Consider the following 18,962-nt stretch of genomic DNA (forward strand, 5'->3'; position numbering starts at 1 on the left):
AGGCCTTTGATGTTCCATTTTTCCATCTTCCTCACAGCCGTGAGATGTATTCATCCGTCTTAGGCTGACTATAAGCTTAACAACTTATCATAAAATGTACCTTTTTCCTCATTTTTACGCCTATTTCTCTTTTTCAACTCGTCACAGGTTTAATTGTTCTTTTGAACTGCCAGTAAGTTGCATGGTGTCCTCAGTTGGTGACTCTATTACTGTTTCCATCCAACTGTCAAGAGACTCAGAATAACACTTTTGAAATGTCAGAAAAATAAAATGCAAATGAGGTGCATTTTCATTAGCTGGGTTGAAGGGAACAGTCCTTCAGAGTATAAAACTAGCTAAAATGGAAAATAGACTGGGAAGAAAAATGTAACCAGTCTTAATGCTACATTAAATGGAACATTATATGAAAAATTGACATTTTTATCTATCACTTCTTTGCTGAAAGCAAACATAACTGCAATAGTTTTGAAACAATCTGCCATTCCCATACAGTCACTCTGAATAATGAATCATAATGTACTGTTTGAAACACAAAAAATAAACACCTGCAATTGCTGATCAGAAATAAGAGTGACTTAGGAAATGCAAAACAAATAGTTTTGTGTGCTATGATTAGAAATGCCAGAGATGATATACGAGGTGCACCTGAGATAGGAAGGTACCATGGGATGCAGAAAGCAAGTCATAGCAAATAGGTATGCTCCTGCCTTGGGCTACACTTATATATATAGACCTAGGTACTTACAATTCCCTAGTAAGGAGTAATAGTTCTCACTCTGCCAAGGAATTTTGAGCTCAAAACTCACAAGGGGATCTTCTGAATGAAAGAAAAAGGCTAAAGGATAGAATAAGTTTTTTTCCATGTGGGTATTGCTGGATAAATATTTTCAACTTACATCTATGGCAGATGAATATAAACTTGACTGGAGCTTTGTGAAGTAAACTTTGTCCAATTAGCTTATCCCTTTTGCCTTTTCTTGCCTTTTGTTTATAGGCTTCTCAGCTTACTGTGGCCTGTAGCTATCGGTCCAGACTACAAAATATTTTTTTAAAAATTAAAATGTATGGGACAACCTGTGTAAATTCTGAAAACGTGTATAAGGTAGTCAGTCATAAAAAAAAATGACCTAGAAGTACTGTAAAGCCTTTAAAAATAAAAGCTAATTTATGCTCAACGTTAAATATGCATATGGATAAGTACAGAAAGAGCCTTCTGTCCGTACTCAGTGGTTATTTTTGAATCCAAATTTCTGCACCTTTTCTGAAAGCTTACGGATACGGACAGAAAAGCAGTACCTCCAGTAGCCTTAGGGGGCAGTGTAGCAGTGTAGCCAATAGTTCAAGAGAAAATAGAGGACAGGTTCTGAGAGTTGGTGAGAAGATTTAACCATCAGTGTGATGTCATTTTGCTCATTTTATACAGTAACTGCTGGATGGGAATTAAATGCTTGGAGTTGGAGAGCAGCGAAGGAAAAGTGGAGGTCCGTACGAGACTGATTTGACTCTAAGCAGCACCCTGTAGTCATCGTATGAGGGACGCATGGAAGTATGAGGGCAGTGATGGTTAAATGGTTTGAAACGGATCTATCTATCCATTTACATAAATAAGCCTCAAGTCTAACAATATTCTTAGGGGCGGGCGATCTGGTCAAAATGTTTTATCACAATCTATTTAATCATAAACAAGATCCACGATACAAGTCTTCTATCATAATGTTGAAGTGCCCTGTTGACTATAACCAGACTTGAAATAGCCAATTAATTTCTACATTGGCACCATTAAAACACAACATTGCATTAAGGATAGTACTTCTTTTGGCACAAATGTAGGTCTATGCCATAGAGGAATAAGATTGATCAAGCCTTAGATACACAGGCAATACAATTCATTGTTGCTTACAGTGCTTTAATGGGCACAATTTAAACAAATTATAGACTATCACAAGACTTGTCCATATAGGCCCCAGTATGCAATTATTGTATTTGCTACTTCCTTAACCGAAGGGGGTACAGTCCAATGAATGACACTGTAAACCAAACATGGCTTGGGGCTTTAATTCCTGCTAAATGGTGACCCAGGCACAAGCAATACATTTGTTTTTGCAGGTATTGGCAGCTGCACCCTGTTATAAATGTCTCAGCAGAATTGTAGGCCATGTGCAACAGAGGAATTAGTTACCTCTATTTAAGGTCTGCTGCCTATGCTCACCCATTAAGCTTACACCCACAGATTTATAGGAGGAAGGAAGTATGTACGGCTGTTGTTGTGCAGTCTTGATCCTGCAACACTGAAAACTGGAGCGGTGCCCTGTGAACTCAGCAGGAGAGCAGCATTTGTATTGAACCTCATCAGTCATACCTGGCTACACACATACACAAACTGCTGCTCACCTACTGAGCGTCATCTCCCTGGGATGATAATCTTTTCCCATAAACTCACCAGAATGACTATCTCTTTGTAGAATATAACCATTTGACAGTCAGCACATCTGCAGCACCTGGGGACGGATCTCAGGATGCAGCTAAGGATGATGCGATAACCTCATTGACCTACAGGTTTATATAACAGGTAGGATTTCTGTAAGTTTTGTGTTGAGCTGTCAAACATTGTTACAACCATTTCCACAGAGGAATAGTGTAGAGGGTTTTGCCGCGTCAGTTACTGAGATAATAGAAAAACATATTAGTCATTTTATTTTTCTGCACTTCACTTCAGAAGACTTCACCCATAGCTGAATATTTTGAACATTACTGCCAACTATTTGCATAAATTCCTCCACAAACTCTGCCATGATTTATTAGATCTCTTCTCATATTGTTTATATTTCTCCACAATGACTCAATGTTGACCCTTGAGTTTTTTTATTTATTTATTTAAGTCGTTTTTTAGTCTATTAGGATCAAGCATTAGACTATTCGTCAAACATATTCCAGGGAAGTTAAAGGTCAAACCGTGGAGCGTTTATGTTTTTGGATGCAATGAAAACTATTTACGTCGATGTAACTTTGAATGTTTCACAGTCCAGAGGACACACTCAAAATTAGTATAGCACAGTCAGGAATATACCTGAGCCTCATCACCAGTTGTGCTTGTTCGTCCAGATGCTAATATGACAAAACGTCATCGCGGCTCAAAGACACATGGAAAAACAGAGCTGTTAGGACTGCGTTCTCTTGTATTGTTGCACGTCTGGTGTGAGCGCTCCCCAGAGACTTGAAAAGAAAGACTTCCCTGCCTTTCCTGGACGTCACCTAAAGCTGCACTTTTAAAGGGCTTTTAGTCTAATTCGTTTTTCCCACCTCCACAACTACTTCTTCTCAAATTAATGGGCCCCTAAACGTCTATCAAGTGAACACATTTAGCAGCGCTTTACTGTGCTTCAATCACTGCCAATGCTTTCAAGCATTATAATTTTGCTGCTTTGCATCAGTTAGAAACATTCGCTCCCTGCATTAACTGCATTACAATTTTACCCAGAGATCAGAAGACTAGCAAAGGGAAAAAAGGGAAAACTGGCTCAGAACACAGCCACTTACACAAACTTTATAATTTAGTCTCTTATCCCATTTCACACTCTAACATATGAAGCTTAAATTAGCAATGAGGAATTGATGTCAATCATTACTACTCGATGCAACTGAAATGTATCTCTACACCACCAGTTATAACCCAAGGAAGATGAGAAATCGTCAAGGTTCAATACCAGTAAGAGCCGCCAGGTTTTTGTGCAACTGAATAATCTTGTTTATTAAAAGCGCTGTCACAGGTTCTTTAGATTGGCGGTGCAAGAAAACCGGCTTGAAGCACAAGCACAGCCTTATTAAGCACAAATGAAATAAGCCATCACGGCATGCAACAACTCAAAGATTTTAAAACAAGTTTCATCAAATCAGCCGGTGCCGAAGTCCAACTCTTTCAGAGGTATTTTGTTGTTGTGATTTTTTCTCAGTGGTCTCAACTGTGCAGCCAGCTCTACCTTGCTACTTTCTCATCTCACCATTTTAGTAAAACAGCTGGATAAGAACAAAGACCTGGCAAGAACAAACGCTGTTTGAGTCCATCTGCCTCCTCAAACATGCCATCACCTTCCAGATGAATGGAGGTTCAACTTATGTCAGGCCAAACCTGCTTTGGAAATAATAAAAGCAGTTATGGAGGTACACGCCGTCTCCCTGTCTCCGAGGCAAATGTGATTCAGCCTGCACGTCGGGAGGGTGTGCGACCGGCTGTCGTCGAGGCCTACACGCGCCATGTTTTTGCTTTTGTTAAGCTGTCATGTGAGGATGTCGCACATCAGCTCCTGCTTGTTTATGCCAGCATCAGCACACGGACGAACGGTGTGGTGATACAGCTGGTCTGGGATCGCTGACACAAACGCACACACGCATACATAAATACAGCTGCTTCCTATGCTTCTTCCTCTCAAACATGCTCATATGGAGAGATAAAACACCTGCAGTATCATATTGCAAGCTCATCCCACAACAAGGATAGGGGCGATCAGATACCCATCTTCACACACACACAAGCAAACACACACAAAAACTATGTGACAGTCCAGGAAAAGGCCCAGGAGTATCTCAGTATCCCAGAGACCAAACTTGGCCTGAACCATTCTCTCTCTCTCTCTGTCTTGGTTTCTGTCTGCCTTTTCTCTGTCCATCTCTGGCTGGCGAGGTGGCTTTTTGCTTTGGAGGACAGAGAGCAGGGAGCGACTGCCAGGCTGGGAAAAGACACAAAGCAGCAGCCCTGACAACCACAGAGCCCCCATTTCCCTTTCAAACCCACTCCTATTCAGCCACCAGCCTGCCAAGATCTAGGACAGGAGCAGAGGGGAAAAGTAATTGACCCCCAATTAGATTGATTGGACCATATTGAATATGATTAATTGAAAATACTAGAATAAGACACTCAAGACAGAATCATCCATTCAGGATGCCCTGGAGTCGTGCTACCTCTTAATCGCTCCCTGGGTGGAGTTCGAAATGTATCAAATAGATGAAGAAGTCAATGGTCATTTGGAGAAGAGCCAATAAAGCAGTCCTCATGCCTGAAAGCATAGCATTTGACTTTTCATGAGAACAAGATTTTTTATCTGGTCAAGGCTGTGTCCAGAAGCAAGGTGTTCCCTCCATTTGTAAGACAGACTGAACAGGTTTTGTTATTGATCTCCCCAAAAGCTTATGCAAACATTCAGATCATTTGTCCCGCATTCAGAATCCTCCCGAGATCCGTGCGTAAAGTCCTCTTCAAAATCAAAGTTTAAGCATCCGTGTTAAAGTCTTCAGAGCTGAGCTCAAGCTACAGCCAAGTGTAATTGTCTGGCTGCTTTTGTTTTGCGGTGTTAGCCATTTTATATGTAATTAGCTGTCAGGGATAGTGAAAGGGGGCTAATTCCCTTTCTATTTTTGCCTCCCTGAGTGGAAGCTATGCTCAAGTCTGACACTGACAATAATTAAAACTCTGCCTCAATGACTCTCATGTGCAGTGTTACATTTGTTTTCACCCGTGTAATGTGTAATATGGCTGGGCATCACCCCCCACATTTCTCTGAGTAATTTGTTCCCCCTGAAGGGTTTGACCGCTTGACAACGCTGGGCCATGATACTTAACCATGCTATCACTCACAAGTCTAGTTAAGAAGTAGCTAAACTGGAGGGCTTTCAAAGTCCGCAGAACGTGAGCTCAGATCACACATTGGTATCAGAGGAACTTCATTATTCATAATGGCACAATTTTAAACTTTGGCAGCCTTGGCAGGAGGTTAGGGGATCCAACAATCCCCCCCAAAAATCTCATTATTTTTCATATCTTGTTTTCTCCCAATCTAATATTGAATCCACTGAATTTAATGTTTAACGTTTTTCATTTTCAAACTTTGAGGATAAATTGCACCGAGCTTTCCTCATCACAGCTTCAGCCATCTTGCATTCATCATCATAGTTCCATTCATTACACAAATATTACCATATATTCTAAATACACAAACTAACATTACTGTTATCCTGTTAAAATAGCATTAAAAGGCACACTATGCAGGATTTGTCAGTTGCTGTTCATAAACGCACTATTCAAAGTTGAGCGCGTCTGTATTTGGTGACCTTGGTATGAGAATCAACGGAAAGCTGTTGACGCTGAGAAAGTCCGCAACACAGCAAAATAACTAGAATGGCACTCAGTAGAGCACATACCTCCACCAAGCCCAAACATAAACTTCCTTGGGGTGATGTGTTAAGAAAATAAGAAAATACAGGCAGAGGGATATACATATACATTTCATGACTTTCATTATTCATTTGTAAACATTTTCATCACTTCCTTTTTTGACAGCTATTTATTGTTGAGTCCAGTGTGTTGTGAATGATGAATGTAAGACAGGTAAAATGTTAACGTGACTCTGTTTTCATCATATCACAATGTTTTTTACTCAAATCGGCTTTAAATTAATCAGATCGCTTGATAATTTAACAACTGATTTGTCAATTCACATGCCTTTTCAGCTGTCTATATTTTATTTCAAATGCATTTTCATCACCTCCATTAGTATCTTTTTTTGTTACTTCTACCCCTCATAGAGGGCATAATGTCTGCAAATAAACACACTGTGACACACTGGTAGTGGGCTATAAGCGATGACAGAGGGGTTGTTTTTGTATGAGTCTATCAGCCGTTTTTTCTGAAAATCCTGCTCAGTCTATCTTTCACAAAATATATCACTTACTCTTCATGGAGAGAAAACATTGAGGCGATAAAGATAAATCACTGTAAATACAAAATACACAATATAACAATAAATGTAACTAAATAGTCTTCGCAAAATAGAATATTTTCACCTTAACCACCAATTCTGAACTCTTAAAACTAAATAATTTCTCTTTCCCTCACTTTATACGTATGGACAACTAGCACTCCTGATAACATTAAGCTGACTTACATTCACACCAAAAACCAAAAATGCTAAGCTCTTGTTATAGAACTGAAGATACTGAACATTAATTGTTTTGCTTTGAGTTTGTTTGGTTGGTTTGGGTTTGTTTTGGTTTGAGTTTGTGTGTTTGTTAGGTTGGTGGGTATGGGATTGTTTTGTTTGGTTTGGTTTGGTTTGTTTAGTTTGGGTGGTTTGTTGTCGTTACTGTAGATGAGGAATGAACAGATTATTTTTATGTTGGGTTGTTTTTTTCTATCAAAAATAATTCACTGGCGGGAAGCTACATTGCACAGTCTACACTGAATTATAAAGAAACTTAAGCAGTGATGTTTTGACATGCTCAAACCTAGCTAATTCAATTGGAAATTGTGATAAGCCCTTAGCTATATCTATCTCTTAAAATATTCGACGATCAGATACAACGATCAGATCTAAAATGAGTTTTCTCTCCAGCCGTGCTAATCGATCTAATTATAGTACGCAGACTTATGCATCTGGGAAACAACAGCTGTTATTATAATGATTATCTTTACCAAAGTCATCAGCACGTCATCTTTATGATCATCATCGTTCACATCGTCATCATCATGATTATCATCATCATCACTTGTACAGCAAGAAAAGGAATCTATGCCCACGTACTTTCACCTGAAGAAAGAGGCTCTTTTAGAGTATGACATGATAATTTTCAAATGGCTGATTGCAATCACTTAATCCTATTAGCACATTATCGTAGCCATGCCTGGCAATGAAGCACGCATTTGATCAAGATGTCCTGCATTTGCAAGAGAGGAGCACATATGTTGGCACTCACAAAGTGCTGTGAGTAAAATTCAGCATTCATACTGCTTTTTCAAAGCTGCAGCATATTATGTAAATTTCATCACAGATGTTTGCAATGTGACTGCATTTGTGATGAAAATAATCAGTCTATAGATAACAGTAAAGGTTAAGAGTCAAACAGTCGGAGTAAATGGGAAAACACAAAATAATTACTGTATTTACTGTTGCAGGGTTTTAAGTGAAAAGTGCGCTAGTTTCGTCCCTACGTTCACTTCTTGTCCCTCCTGATAATGCACATAAATCCTTCTCTGAACTGATAAGAGACACAATTTCTGCATTTAGAGAAAATTAAGGTCTGAGACTGATAATCAAGCGTGTCAGAGTGCTTTTTAAAAAACGGTATTGTTTGGAAGCAAATCTCCAGGCAGGTGCAGCAGGCATCTCTTTTTAATTTGCGACATGCTCAGTATTCAGCCGCATGGATCAAAGGGACACTTAATTTTCCTCCCCTCTCCCTATTATGTGCAGTGAGGAATGAGGCAGACCCTCGTGGGAGCAGATTTGATTACTGTTTATCATTACTGTCACTCTCCATGGTGACAGAGGGGCTGATCCCAGGTCGCAAAAGACGCAACTGAATAGATTAGGAAGAAGACCTTTATTTTCTGCTGTACTTTTATGCATCGTTTGAAGGCTGAAGTCTTGTGAGATTTGAATTGTTAAGTCATTTTAAGGCCCATTTCCCAGTAACCATGGCTACATTTTTACAGCTTTGTATGTGTGCTTAAGCAGTGGACAATTATCCGGAAACCACTTTAAACATTAGCTTGAAAACTTGAAACAGATGAAAATCATAAAAGTGTACAAACAGCTGTAAATCCAGTCTGCGTGCTCAACAGCCACGGTGTTGTAGCCGATCACAAATGCTGATGTATGCCGATGCCTCTGCTGGAGCAAACTGCGGGCCTAATTATCACCCATCCAAGTTTGCTGCTTTCTGTGTTTCCCCATCTCACTACCTCTCGTCCTCTCTAGTGCATCCTCAGCTCTCACTTTAAACCCACCCAAACTCCTGCGCAATTGTGAATATTTCCTAACTACACACCACAACAGTATTCATTTCCAATTAGAGACACTATACTTTCATCCCTCAAGTGAAACTGGTAATTTTTTATCCGATTTGCTTCCCTCTCTAACTTTTTTTCCCTTCCACTCCTTGTGTGATATTTTCCTGTGTCTACATTAGCATAAGTGCAGCAGTGATCTGCTTCAGGTTGACGGTTTTTAATGGGGCGGCATTTCCATTTCACAGAGGACACATGTGGCGGTGGGATGTCGAGGAGGGCCGGGGGGGAGGGTTGTGGGGGATAGCGGGTAAGGGGAAGCAGTACAAAGAGAATGGTAGAGACACTCTGCAACGAGTCCTGTCACCCTTAATAATGCAGCAAGGATGGGAAAGGAGCAGTCATCTTCATCCCTAAACGGCATACGCAGGTTGTACGCCCCTGGACGCCACAGAACCTAATTATAAGGCAAAGCCTCATCACGTGTCCATGGGCAAATGACCACTAAATCTGAACCATAGGAGAGGCTCCGAGGTCCCTAAGGTCCTCTCAAAGACCTCCAGGGAACACAGGTTGACACATAGGTAAGACACAGAGCCTTGGGGAACAGTGTGCACCTCGTGGCAGGGACTTGTCACGGATGTCAGAAGGACTTGACCCAGTTGCTGGATTGAGTGCTGGCAGCTGTCTAGTCAACAGAGCATCTGTCAGTCTTGGCTCGCTAACTCTCTATGCAACAAAATGCACAGGAAGAAGTGTAAAATTTCAGCACAAAAGTCTCACTTTAACCCAAATTTCTCGGATATTGTGCAAGTGTGTGCCTGCACTTACTATGTGTGCAATTTTTAAGGTTAGAATCAGTGAGTGAGTTAAGCCAAAGAGATGAATAACACACTCAAAATGGCTTTATAAATACAGTGTAATGTTGTGTAAGTCAACCTTGGACTGTGAATTTTAAACCTTCAATGCCTTCAGTGAAAGTTATCTGTGAAGAAACAATCTCCATATCGCAGACGCAACACTCCACTTTCTTAAATCGTCTTACACCCAAAGCTTTTCACACTTGTGTGTTTGTAAAGAGGTCCAAAACAAATCAATTTTGACCACACTCCTACCATCTTCAGGAGTTAAACAAAGGTCAGTTCGTCAAGAAGGGAACATTTCAGATTGGCTGATGTTAATCAGCGCACTCTGATTAACTAATCAGGTCTGTTCTATATAGGATTACGCAATTAATGAAAATGAGGCAAAGGTCATGTTATCATAGCAAATGTATTTACACTTAGAAATCATCTAAGCTCATCTAGGCTGCAGTTTTTCACATTAATACCATAATCCTCAGTGCTTTCATTAGAAGATGTAAACATGAGGCTGCGTCATCATACTATGGCTGTGCGTTAAATGCTTGTTCTTTACAATTACAGGACAAAATATGCCAAATATGTTGGTGGTAGGTCTGAAACAAACAATTATTTTCCTTATCGTTTTATCTGCCTTTGATTTTCGGGATTAATCGTAAAAATAAATGGAAGATTAAACAATTAATGGTTTCATCAATAAATATGTAAAAAATAATAAAAAGGTTGGCTATTAACTTTCTTTCAATGGACCTGGATGGATTTATCTACGAATCATTACAGCTCTACATGCAGGAATTCTAGGAGGAGCCCTGCATCCTCATTTTGTAGCACATATCATTTTATGACACTGAATTGATTATGTAGTACATCTATGTTTTTCCCTCCAATATTTAGCATTTAATTCTGCGCCTGATATATGCAGCACATAGGCCTACTGCATAAAGCTATTATCATCTGTATGATGGCAAGACAACAAACTGCTTTTGAAAATGAACCCTATGATAAGTATCTTGTTATGAGTATTTGTGGTATGACATGCCTTCTGTGTAAAATGTTAATATTAACTCGAGAATACAGCACTGTAACCTAACTTTGCTCCAAAAAAAGAGACGCAGGAACAGCTGATCCAATAATGAGCTGTCACAACACAATTATCCGCAGAGAAACACCTTAATAACAACATTTTCCCTGATAGAAAATACCAAACAAATTCTGGTTCAAGGTGTATTCGCCAATATGATGAACATTTTTATTTGACATGTATGGCTTTTGCTCATTTTCATGTTTTCTATTTGATATATTTCCAGCATGTGATGTGAGGTCTAGCCTTCATTAGCTCTGATTATTAATCGTTTTGTATCTATGGTTATTTACAGTTATTTAGACCCAGTTTTTCCCCACAGGATTTCATGAGACTTCAGTGGGCGGACCTCAGACCCTGTGGTGGTTTCAGGGGCATGCTCTCCTGTAAGAACATTTTGTACATTTTAAAGTTAAATGCAAAGTGCACTTGAGAGCGAAATGAAGCAGCTATATCATTATAACATTATCATAAATAAAATATTAAATGGAGAAAATAATAAAATATAACGCTTATTTGGCTCTGCTGCCTGGTAATTTGTCCAGTCCTCACAATATTATACAGTGTAATCTGCGGGGCCTCAGATGAGAGTGTGTGTAAGAGAGAAAGTGTGCACATACAGTGAGGGGCAGCGGGGTTGACAGGGAATGAAAGATGTTTTCCTTACGAAACAGCCCAGATCTTTATATTACTAAGAGAAGTGAATAATATTTTCAGTTCATTATGACAATGGCACCACAGTCTCGGTAATTAATGGGAAACAGTGTAGCCCATATTCAGACAAGAAATAAGGGACCACTTCTTTCTAAGCTTCGTAAAAAGCTGGTAATGTATGATAGACTGTAGGCCATGTGTATTGTGCCACTTTATCCCGAAGCCAAAAGAGCCATTGTTAATATACCTCCAACTAATGTCAGAATGAATCTACCAAAATCCGAGGTCTAACTCATTTCCACCTAGGCTTTTTGGTGCTTGGGAGCATCATAGTACTGTAGCTGTGCTTTGTGCTCGTCATTGTTTCTTTTACAATAGTTTGAACACTATTCATACAATCTTAACTGCCTGAATTTTTTTCTCACTTTAAAATGTCTTACTGCGTGTACTGAATCTGTTCCGTGTCTTCAAAGCTTTATGATGCTTACGTTGAGTGACATTTTTCACCTCAACTTGCCTCTTGTGCATCATTTTTCACCCATTTCCCTGTAATGCAGCCTGACATATTTTGTGTCTTTGGAAATGTTTGTGTCGTGACTGGAATTTTAAAGGAACGTCTGCGGGTTTGAACAGCGCTTGGCCTCGCACCATGCATTTTAATGATAACCCCCTACCCCCTGGTGAGTCCAGCAGGGTTTAAGAGGTTAAATCCAAGGAAATCCAATTGTGAAAGTCCACTAGCAATAAAATTCACATGCAAAGTTACAACCCCCCATTCATTTGGGCAAGGACACATGTAGTTCTGTTGCAGTGGCTTGTGGGAAGGTGAGCATTGAACATTTGCAAGAACAGCGGCGAGAGAGACGCGTTGAAAGGAGAGCTCAAGTTTCCTATGCAAATTTAAGCAGTCTGGAAGAACCGTAGACTAATGAACTGCCAGGTGTTTTTCTTTTGATTGACGTCTGCTCATGAAACATCCCAGCCCAACATCCACCTGTTTTACCCATAGTCTTCGATTTCACTGAGGGGGAAAAAAATCATCACAAAAGTAAAAAAAAAAAAAATCCTTGCTGCCTTCAGTTTTCCCAATAATTACAATATGTGTCTTTTTTTAAGCACAGGGACAAATTAACGCATCAGCTCAGAAGAAAGTGTGTGAAATTGTGGGGGTTGGTTAAGGACTGAGTGGATGTTTCAGCACACTCTGGTCCAAATCTAGTTTAAAAACAGCACCTATCATCATCACATTTGTGCACCCCTCCTTACATGCGCCTGGAACATCTTAGATTTGGAGTGAAGCAATGTCAAGTGGAGAATCATACAGTACACGAACATGTGGACTGAGACTGGGCACATAATGACCATATGGCCTGCGCTGTAGACTTGCCTGATCTGCACTTTGGCATTCTCACACCTCTCAGTGCATATGTCAGCCTGAAATCCCCAGTAGTGCTGCTGGCAGAAAAGTGTGCCTTTTTGCACCTCTTCAACAACACAAAACAATAATCCCTTTGGAATCAGCGAATGACTCCGCTTACTCTTTGTTCGGCCAAGCCTGGACATTTTGGCACCATCGACATTGTTTCAAAATATCAGGTGGCACTCAGCCTTATGCAATATTTCAATTCTCCTATTCATTTTTAGGACAATTATGTAATTCGAGAGCCGTGCAAAAGGAAAGTTTAGGCTGGTAAACTAAAAAGGTGTTGTGGGACTGTAAGCAGAAATCATAAAAGCAGCTTTATATTGGTGGGCGATACAAAGACACCTTCTCTGGCAGAGTCAAGCCACTCTTTTCTTCTGTTTTGTCTTTTACACCACCTACTTGGGAAGTTAGGTCATATTGATACCATTTTTATGTAGACAAATCATTTGTTAAAACCAATACTCCTACAGAGCTTGTAGAAGTGTGCAGAATCAAAGTATCTCTTTTCCTTAAAAACATTATTATGATTGAGAATCAGTAATTGTAATATGTGTGTCGGGTCCAAGATGATTGTTTTGAGCCTTTAACTCTTAATGTAGCTTGCTTGGATTTTGCACTGAACATAGATTGTGTCAGTGGTTAAAAAGTTTTCTAATGTAAAAACATCCAACATATTTCATATATTATTAATGATTAATCGATTTTAAAGGCAGTTGAGGTGAGGTCAAGGCATCAGCTGGTTAGGTACTGGCTGCCATGTGAGCCAGATATACAACCTCGATTATTACCAAATCATTTTAGATTTTTATTTACTCACATATCATGTCAAACTATGCTAACCAAGAAACATGCTGTTCAATACAAAATTAAAGAATAATCCTGCAAAATATTATGCAATCTTATGCATATTGTGAACTATAGTAGGTCTAATAACAGGATTTGCAGTTTACAGCTCTACAGACGAAACAGAGGTCACAACATCAGCTCAGTGGCGGCACAACATCCATACCGGCAGCAGAAAATAATGACTTGCTGGAAGTCTATCCAAACTGATATAGAAAATAACTATAGACGAAAAAATGTAAATAGTTTTCCTGTGCCAATACACTCCACTGAGACACAGCCACAAGCATTGAAGCCGAGAAACGGCAGTGATACAATAGAAACAAATAAATAACAAGAATTCGTTCCAGGTTTAATGTAAAGACCTAGAAAATCTCATTCATCCATCCACACTTAAACAATGCAGCATTGTGAGACTGTATAGTGGCTCTACTCACAACAAGCTTTGCTGAGGTTACAACACACGCACAGTGCTGGCACAGCAGCCAATAAAACAGCGCAACAATGAATGCAACACATTGCAAAACAATGACTTGCACTTACTGTCTGGAAGTCTAATTGAGAGCAAAGTGCATTGTGCACCTATCCTTCTTTGTGTTCATTATGGTGCTGTAGATGTTTTCATCAGTTTAAAAGAAAATCTCTCCTGTGAGAAATGTTCCAACTTTGATTCAGCTCGAATACTCAAAATGCCTTTCTATTTATATTCTGCTACAATGCGTCCAAGTTGGCATATCCTTTGGGAAAATGACCCTTTAACACAAAATGCACACCAACTTAAGTGAAATTACCATGGACAATATCATACAACACATCTGGCCTCTGTTGCAATCGCCCAAATATCCAATAAGCTGTGGTGGTTTAATTAACTCTACAGTTACAGGCATTTTGGCCTCCTAATAGCAACCACAAAAATCATACAAATGCAGATGTGAAATGTGTACTACACTCATCCAGCAACACAGTATTACACTGTACGAGTGACCAGCTGTCTAGTCACAATATGCAGCTTACAGCTCCACATGCACAGGTGATGTCAGTCATTTTAGCACCATTATGGCACAGGCATGCCATTCATCCCACCATGACAGCATATGATTAGGCCTACAACAACAGTGTGACAGTAAATCCACAAATACAGTATACATATGGCACGGCGGCACATACGACACATTCATCTTTAGCATAGCTCAGACCAAGAGCTGCACTTACTATATGAAGGTCTTCTTGAAGGTCTAGTTCACTCTGCGCCAATCTCCACTCAAAATAACGTCATTTATGGCGCTGAAGGGGCCGTCATTCATCCTCTTGTATGATATTTTTCTTCTAACCGTGGGTGTCGTTGGCTTTTCTACTCCTTTAAATATCCTCTGTAGATAATTTAAGGAGTTTCTCAATGTTCATTTTACTACTTTACAACCGAGCGCAGCAGCAATTTTAGGCATTTTTGGCTAGCAAAGCTGTTTATCAGGTAAGTGTTGAAAGTTGGAGCCTATGAAACGACAGGTGTACGTCTCTGCAACAATTCGGCAGAATTAAGGATAAAAACACGACGTAAATTGTTCCAAGAGAGGGAATGGAAATGTAATTAACGGCGATAAACTTTTTGATCAAAGATGGCGCGCATTTCCTTCGTCCTCGCTGAGCCGTTGTGCTCCGAGTCTGTAGTCACACTGTGCTATCAAGTGCTGTCGGAAAAAGGGAAATTCACGTTAATCGCCCTCTGAATTCTGAACAACAACTCGGAAAGTCGGACGTTTTTTAGGTTCACGAGTTGCCGAGTCGACGTCGTGTGATGCTGAAAACTTGGCGGACAAAAGTAAACATTGGGCTGATGGTAAGAAACTTTTACCAAAGTCATGTATTGGTTCATTTGCTCTTCCTTGTCACTCATCCGAGGAGCACGTGAATGCAGCATATGAAGAAGGCGCTGAGCCTGCTTGGGACAAAATACTAACAAACAAAGATATAGGCTATAATATACATGCATTATTATGATTATTGTGATGATGATTATTATTATTATTGGTGTTGTTGTTGTTGTAAAATAATTATTTTTTCAAAGTAAGTCTAGTATTCTTGAGGCAACATGATTCCACAATAACGTAACACTAAAATGAACTGTAATTGCAAATGGTTAGAATAAAAGGCTAAATAAGATGCAGCACACCATATTATCTGCACAGAACAACTGTTGCTCATTGGTACGAGTCTTTAAACGACGCTCTTTAAACGCTGTGTTTCTGCTCTGACAATTAAGTTCATTTACTATTAATGAGAGAATTGATTATTAAGCATAAAGGGAGCTCTATTGTGTACTTGCAATACTCACAGTTTAATGAAGTGGTTAACTTTTAATTGAATTTTTTTTGGGGGGGGATTCACTTTTTTTAAATATTAAATGCAGAAAAGTATCCACAAGACACAACACACACTTATTTCAGATATCAGGAGGCTGCAACTTATAAGGTTGAGTACACATAAATCACTGTGTTTTGCAACAGCCTATAAATTCATATGATGATAACTCACATCTAAGTAGGTAGTTGGCAAAATTTTGCTCCATCTCAGCTGCCACTGGTAGCCTGGCAGTGTCGAGCAGATGGCGCTTTATGTATTTATAATTGTCCAAACATTGTAAGAACCTCTCAGTATTTGGATCCTGTGCACACTAATTAGCTTGATGGATATAAATAAAGTGCTTAAAATTTAGCACATCGCAAAAAAAATGTCCTTGTGTGTGTGTGTATGTGTGTTTGAGTGAGTGTTGCCCAGACATAATGTATGGACTTTGCTTGCAGATGGGTGTTCGCATCAGCGTGCTATGTATTTCTTCGGGCCAACTACAAGTGTGCATCATGGTGCTGTTCAACAGGGTGTCCTGATCTCAGCGGTGCCAGAAAATCATCCTAATATTTACGATCTATCCCGGCAGAGATGTGAAGCTGCTTAAAATACCGGTGCCATACTGTTGATATGCCTTGAAGTGATGTGAAGGAGGCATAAATGATAGATCTGTTTGAACTAGATTTTATTCACTTTGTTTTTAATGATATTTACTATGAAGACTACAGCAGGTGTAAACAGCCCATCCTGAGCAAGCGTAGGGGTTGTCATAAACATTTTTACATAATGTAAGTGCGGTATCTTCACATTGAACATATCATGCCTTGTTTCACATCCAACATTTAGCAAAATGCCATGGCTGATTAGTTTTTTAAGAGGCATATAAAAAATGTTCTAATTAATCAGTAAAAAAAAAAAAAAAAACCTTGATGAGCATTATTGCTGCAAATTATGAATCAGAGATTGTATCCATGTATATGAGGCTAATGATGCATGCCGGCATTTTTTGGATTCCTCCTTGTACACGAGTAATTATACAAAAACCTGTCATGCCTTTCTGCATTGCTAATGCTGCGGCTGCTTTCCATAATGCCGGTGAGAGAGGGACACCTATCAGGTGAAAGCCTGAAGATTCACAGTGCTTGGTAAGACACAACACTGCATGAATGAGTAATTTAGGAAATGCCAGTAGCATGTAACGCAAGCTGCCGTGAGGTGGGATCAAAATAAAACAGATCAATCCCCCCAGCCTGACGCTTCTAAAGGGGAATATCTTTTGTGAAAGGATAAACGAAAGCAGCGTGATGCTCATCAAGTGAAACATCTGCAGCAGACTAATTTCTGGAGACATAAACTAATCTGCAAACGATTTCACCTTGGTGATTATTACTTTAATAAGAAGTGCTAGACTGTGACTGACTGTTGATGTCACAAGATCTTACAAAACCAGCGACTGGCTTTGAGCACAACTTAGTCTCAAAAAGCTCCAGCTGTGCTCTGACATTGAAATTGTGCAGCTACAAACTCCTTAAATCTGGATAAAAGGCTCACAGAAGACGGGTATAGATGTTACAGACATGAATTTTACAAATTCCTTCAACTTCTGCTTAAATCTCAAGGAATTATTGAGGGCATGCCCTCATTTTCAATGATGTCGGGAGTACAAATTAAAACAGATTAAATACACATAATAAATAACATAAATAATTGATGAAAAAACAGCCAAAATTAAACAAATTTAAAAAACAGTTGCAATCAGCAGAGTAATGTGTTATCATGGCTTTCAATTGACCCATAGGTACAACTGTGTCAAGTTTTAAGGGAGACCTGTTATGCCTGTTCATTTATTCCTGTCCTTCAGCGTGATATATACGTTCTTGTGCATGTAAAAGGTCTTGAAAGTTAAAAAGTCCAAAGTGTGCGCAAGAGCTCCTCTCTCCCACAGAAAACACTGCTCCTGAAATGCATCGCCAGTAGTCCCGCCATGACTCCGTGACATCACACTAGATCACCATGTCACACGTGTTTATGAAGCCAACTAGAAGCTGAAAACTCGACGATCGGAGACGCGGTGAGGCTCAGGCGTGTGTGAGCTGACCAATCGGAGCAGACGAGGCATTTATGAGGAGGGGCCTTAAAGAGACAGGCACATGAGAAAACTGATGTGATTTTTTGAGCACTAAAGCAAGTCAAACTATTCTAGTAGGAGCCCAAAATAAAATAATAGCTATAGGACCAGTTTGATGAGGAAGTGATATATGATGCCAAGAAGCCATTAAGAGCTTAAAAAATAAATGGAAACAAATGCCTGGGATCGCAAATGCAGAGAGTTAAATGATATATTGCACAATGTGACATAATGGAAATTTGTCTTGTGAAGTAAAGGAAAAACAAGATTCACTTTGTGTTTCAGAATGGTTGAACCACATGTAAAGGCCTTCCTCAGCAAATAGAGACAGTTTGGTTATCATCGGGTCACATGGAATTTTAGTCTTGTCATGAGGTGGTCTTACAGTATGGGGGGTCTGGGAGTAAGGTGGATGGTGGATGGAGTCTCTCCTGGTTGTTAATATGCCTTCAGGAGGTCACGCTCATAACTCGCCGCAATCCCCCCAATTTGTGTACAAATGAGTTACAACTGGTTACTTAGCGAGCTTTTAGAGGTCCTGGTGTGCAGATCGTTTTATCAATTCAGGCTAGCTGTTTCCCCCGCTTCCAGTCTTAAGGCAAAGCTAAGTTAATCAACTCCTGGCTGGAGCTGAATACTTAACACTCAGACATGAGAGTGGTATCAATTTGCTCATCTAACTCTTGGGGAAAAAAAGCACATAAGCAGGCTGTAATCTTTTTTTTTTAAATGTCGAACTATTGTTTTCGGTATGTAACTTGGGGTAAGGATAGGCAACTCAGACAATGTAGCTGAAGCTATGGGGAGAAGTTTTGGTCATCGTAAGTGTAAAATAATAAGAATAACGA

The 18,962-nt window shown here is 39.6% G+C and overlaps 1 long non-coding RNA gene across 1 annotated transcript in view; it reads right to left on the reverse strand.

The window, feature by feature from the left end:
- LOC311249604 overlaps positions 1 to 15,275 on the reverse strand; it is a 266,354-nt gene extending 251,079 nt beyond the window's left edge. The window contains exon 1 of the long non-coding RNA XR_014621204.1: positions 14,853 to 15,275. This is a non-coding gene — a long non-coding RNA (uncharacterized lncRNA). The remainder of the gene's footprint in view (positions 1 to 14,852) is intronic.
- Positions 15,276 to 18,962: the final 3,687 nt, after the last annotated feature.

This window comes from Pagrus pagrus, assembly GCF_965226575.1.
Source record: "Pagrus pagrus genome assembly, chromosome: 20".
In the NCBI taxonomy this organism is placed as follows: Eukaryota; Metazoa; Chordata; class Actinopteri; order Spariformes; family Sparidae; genus Pagrus; species Pagrus pagrus.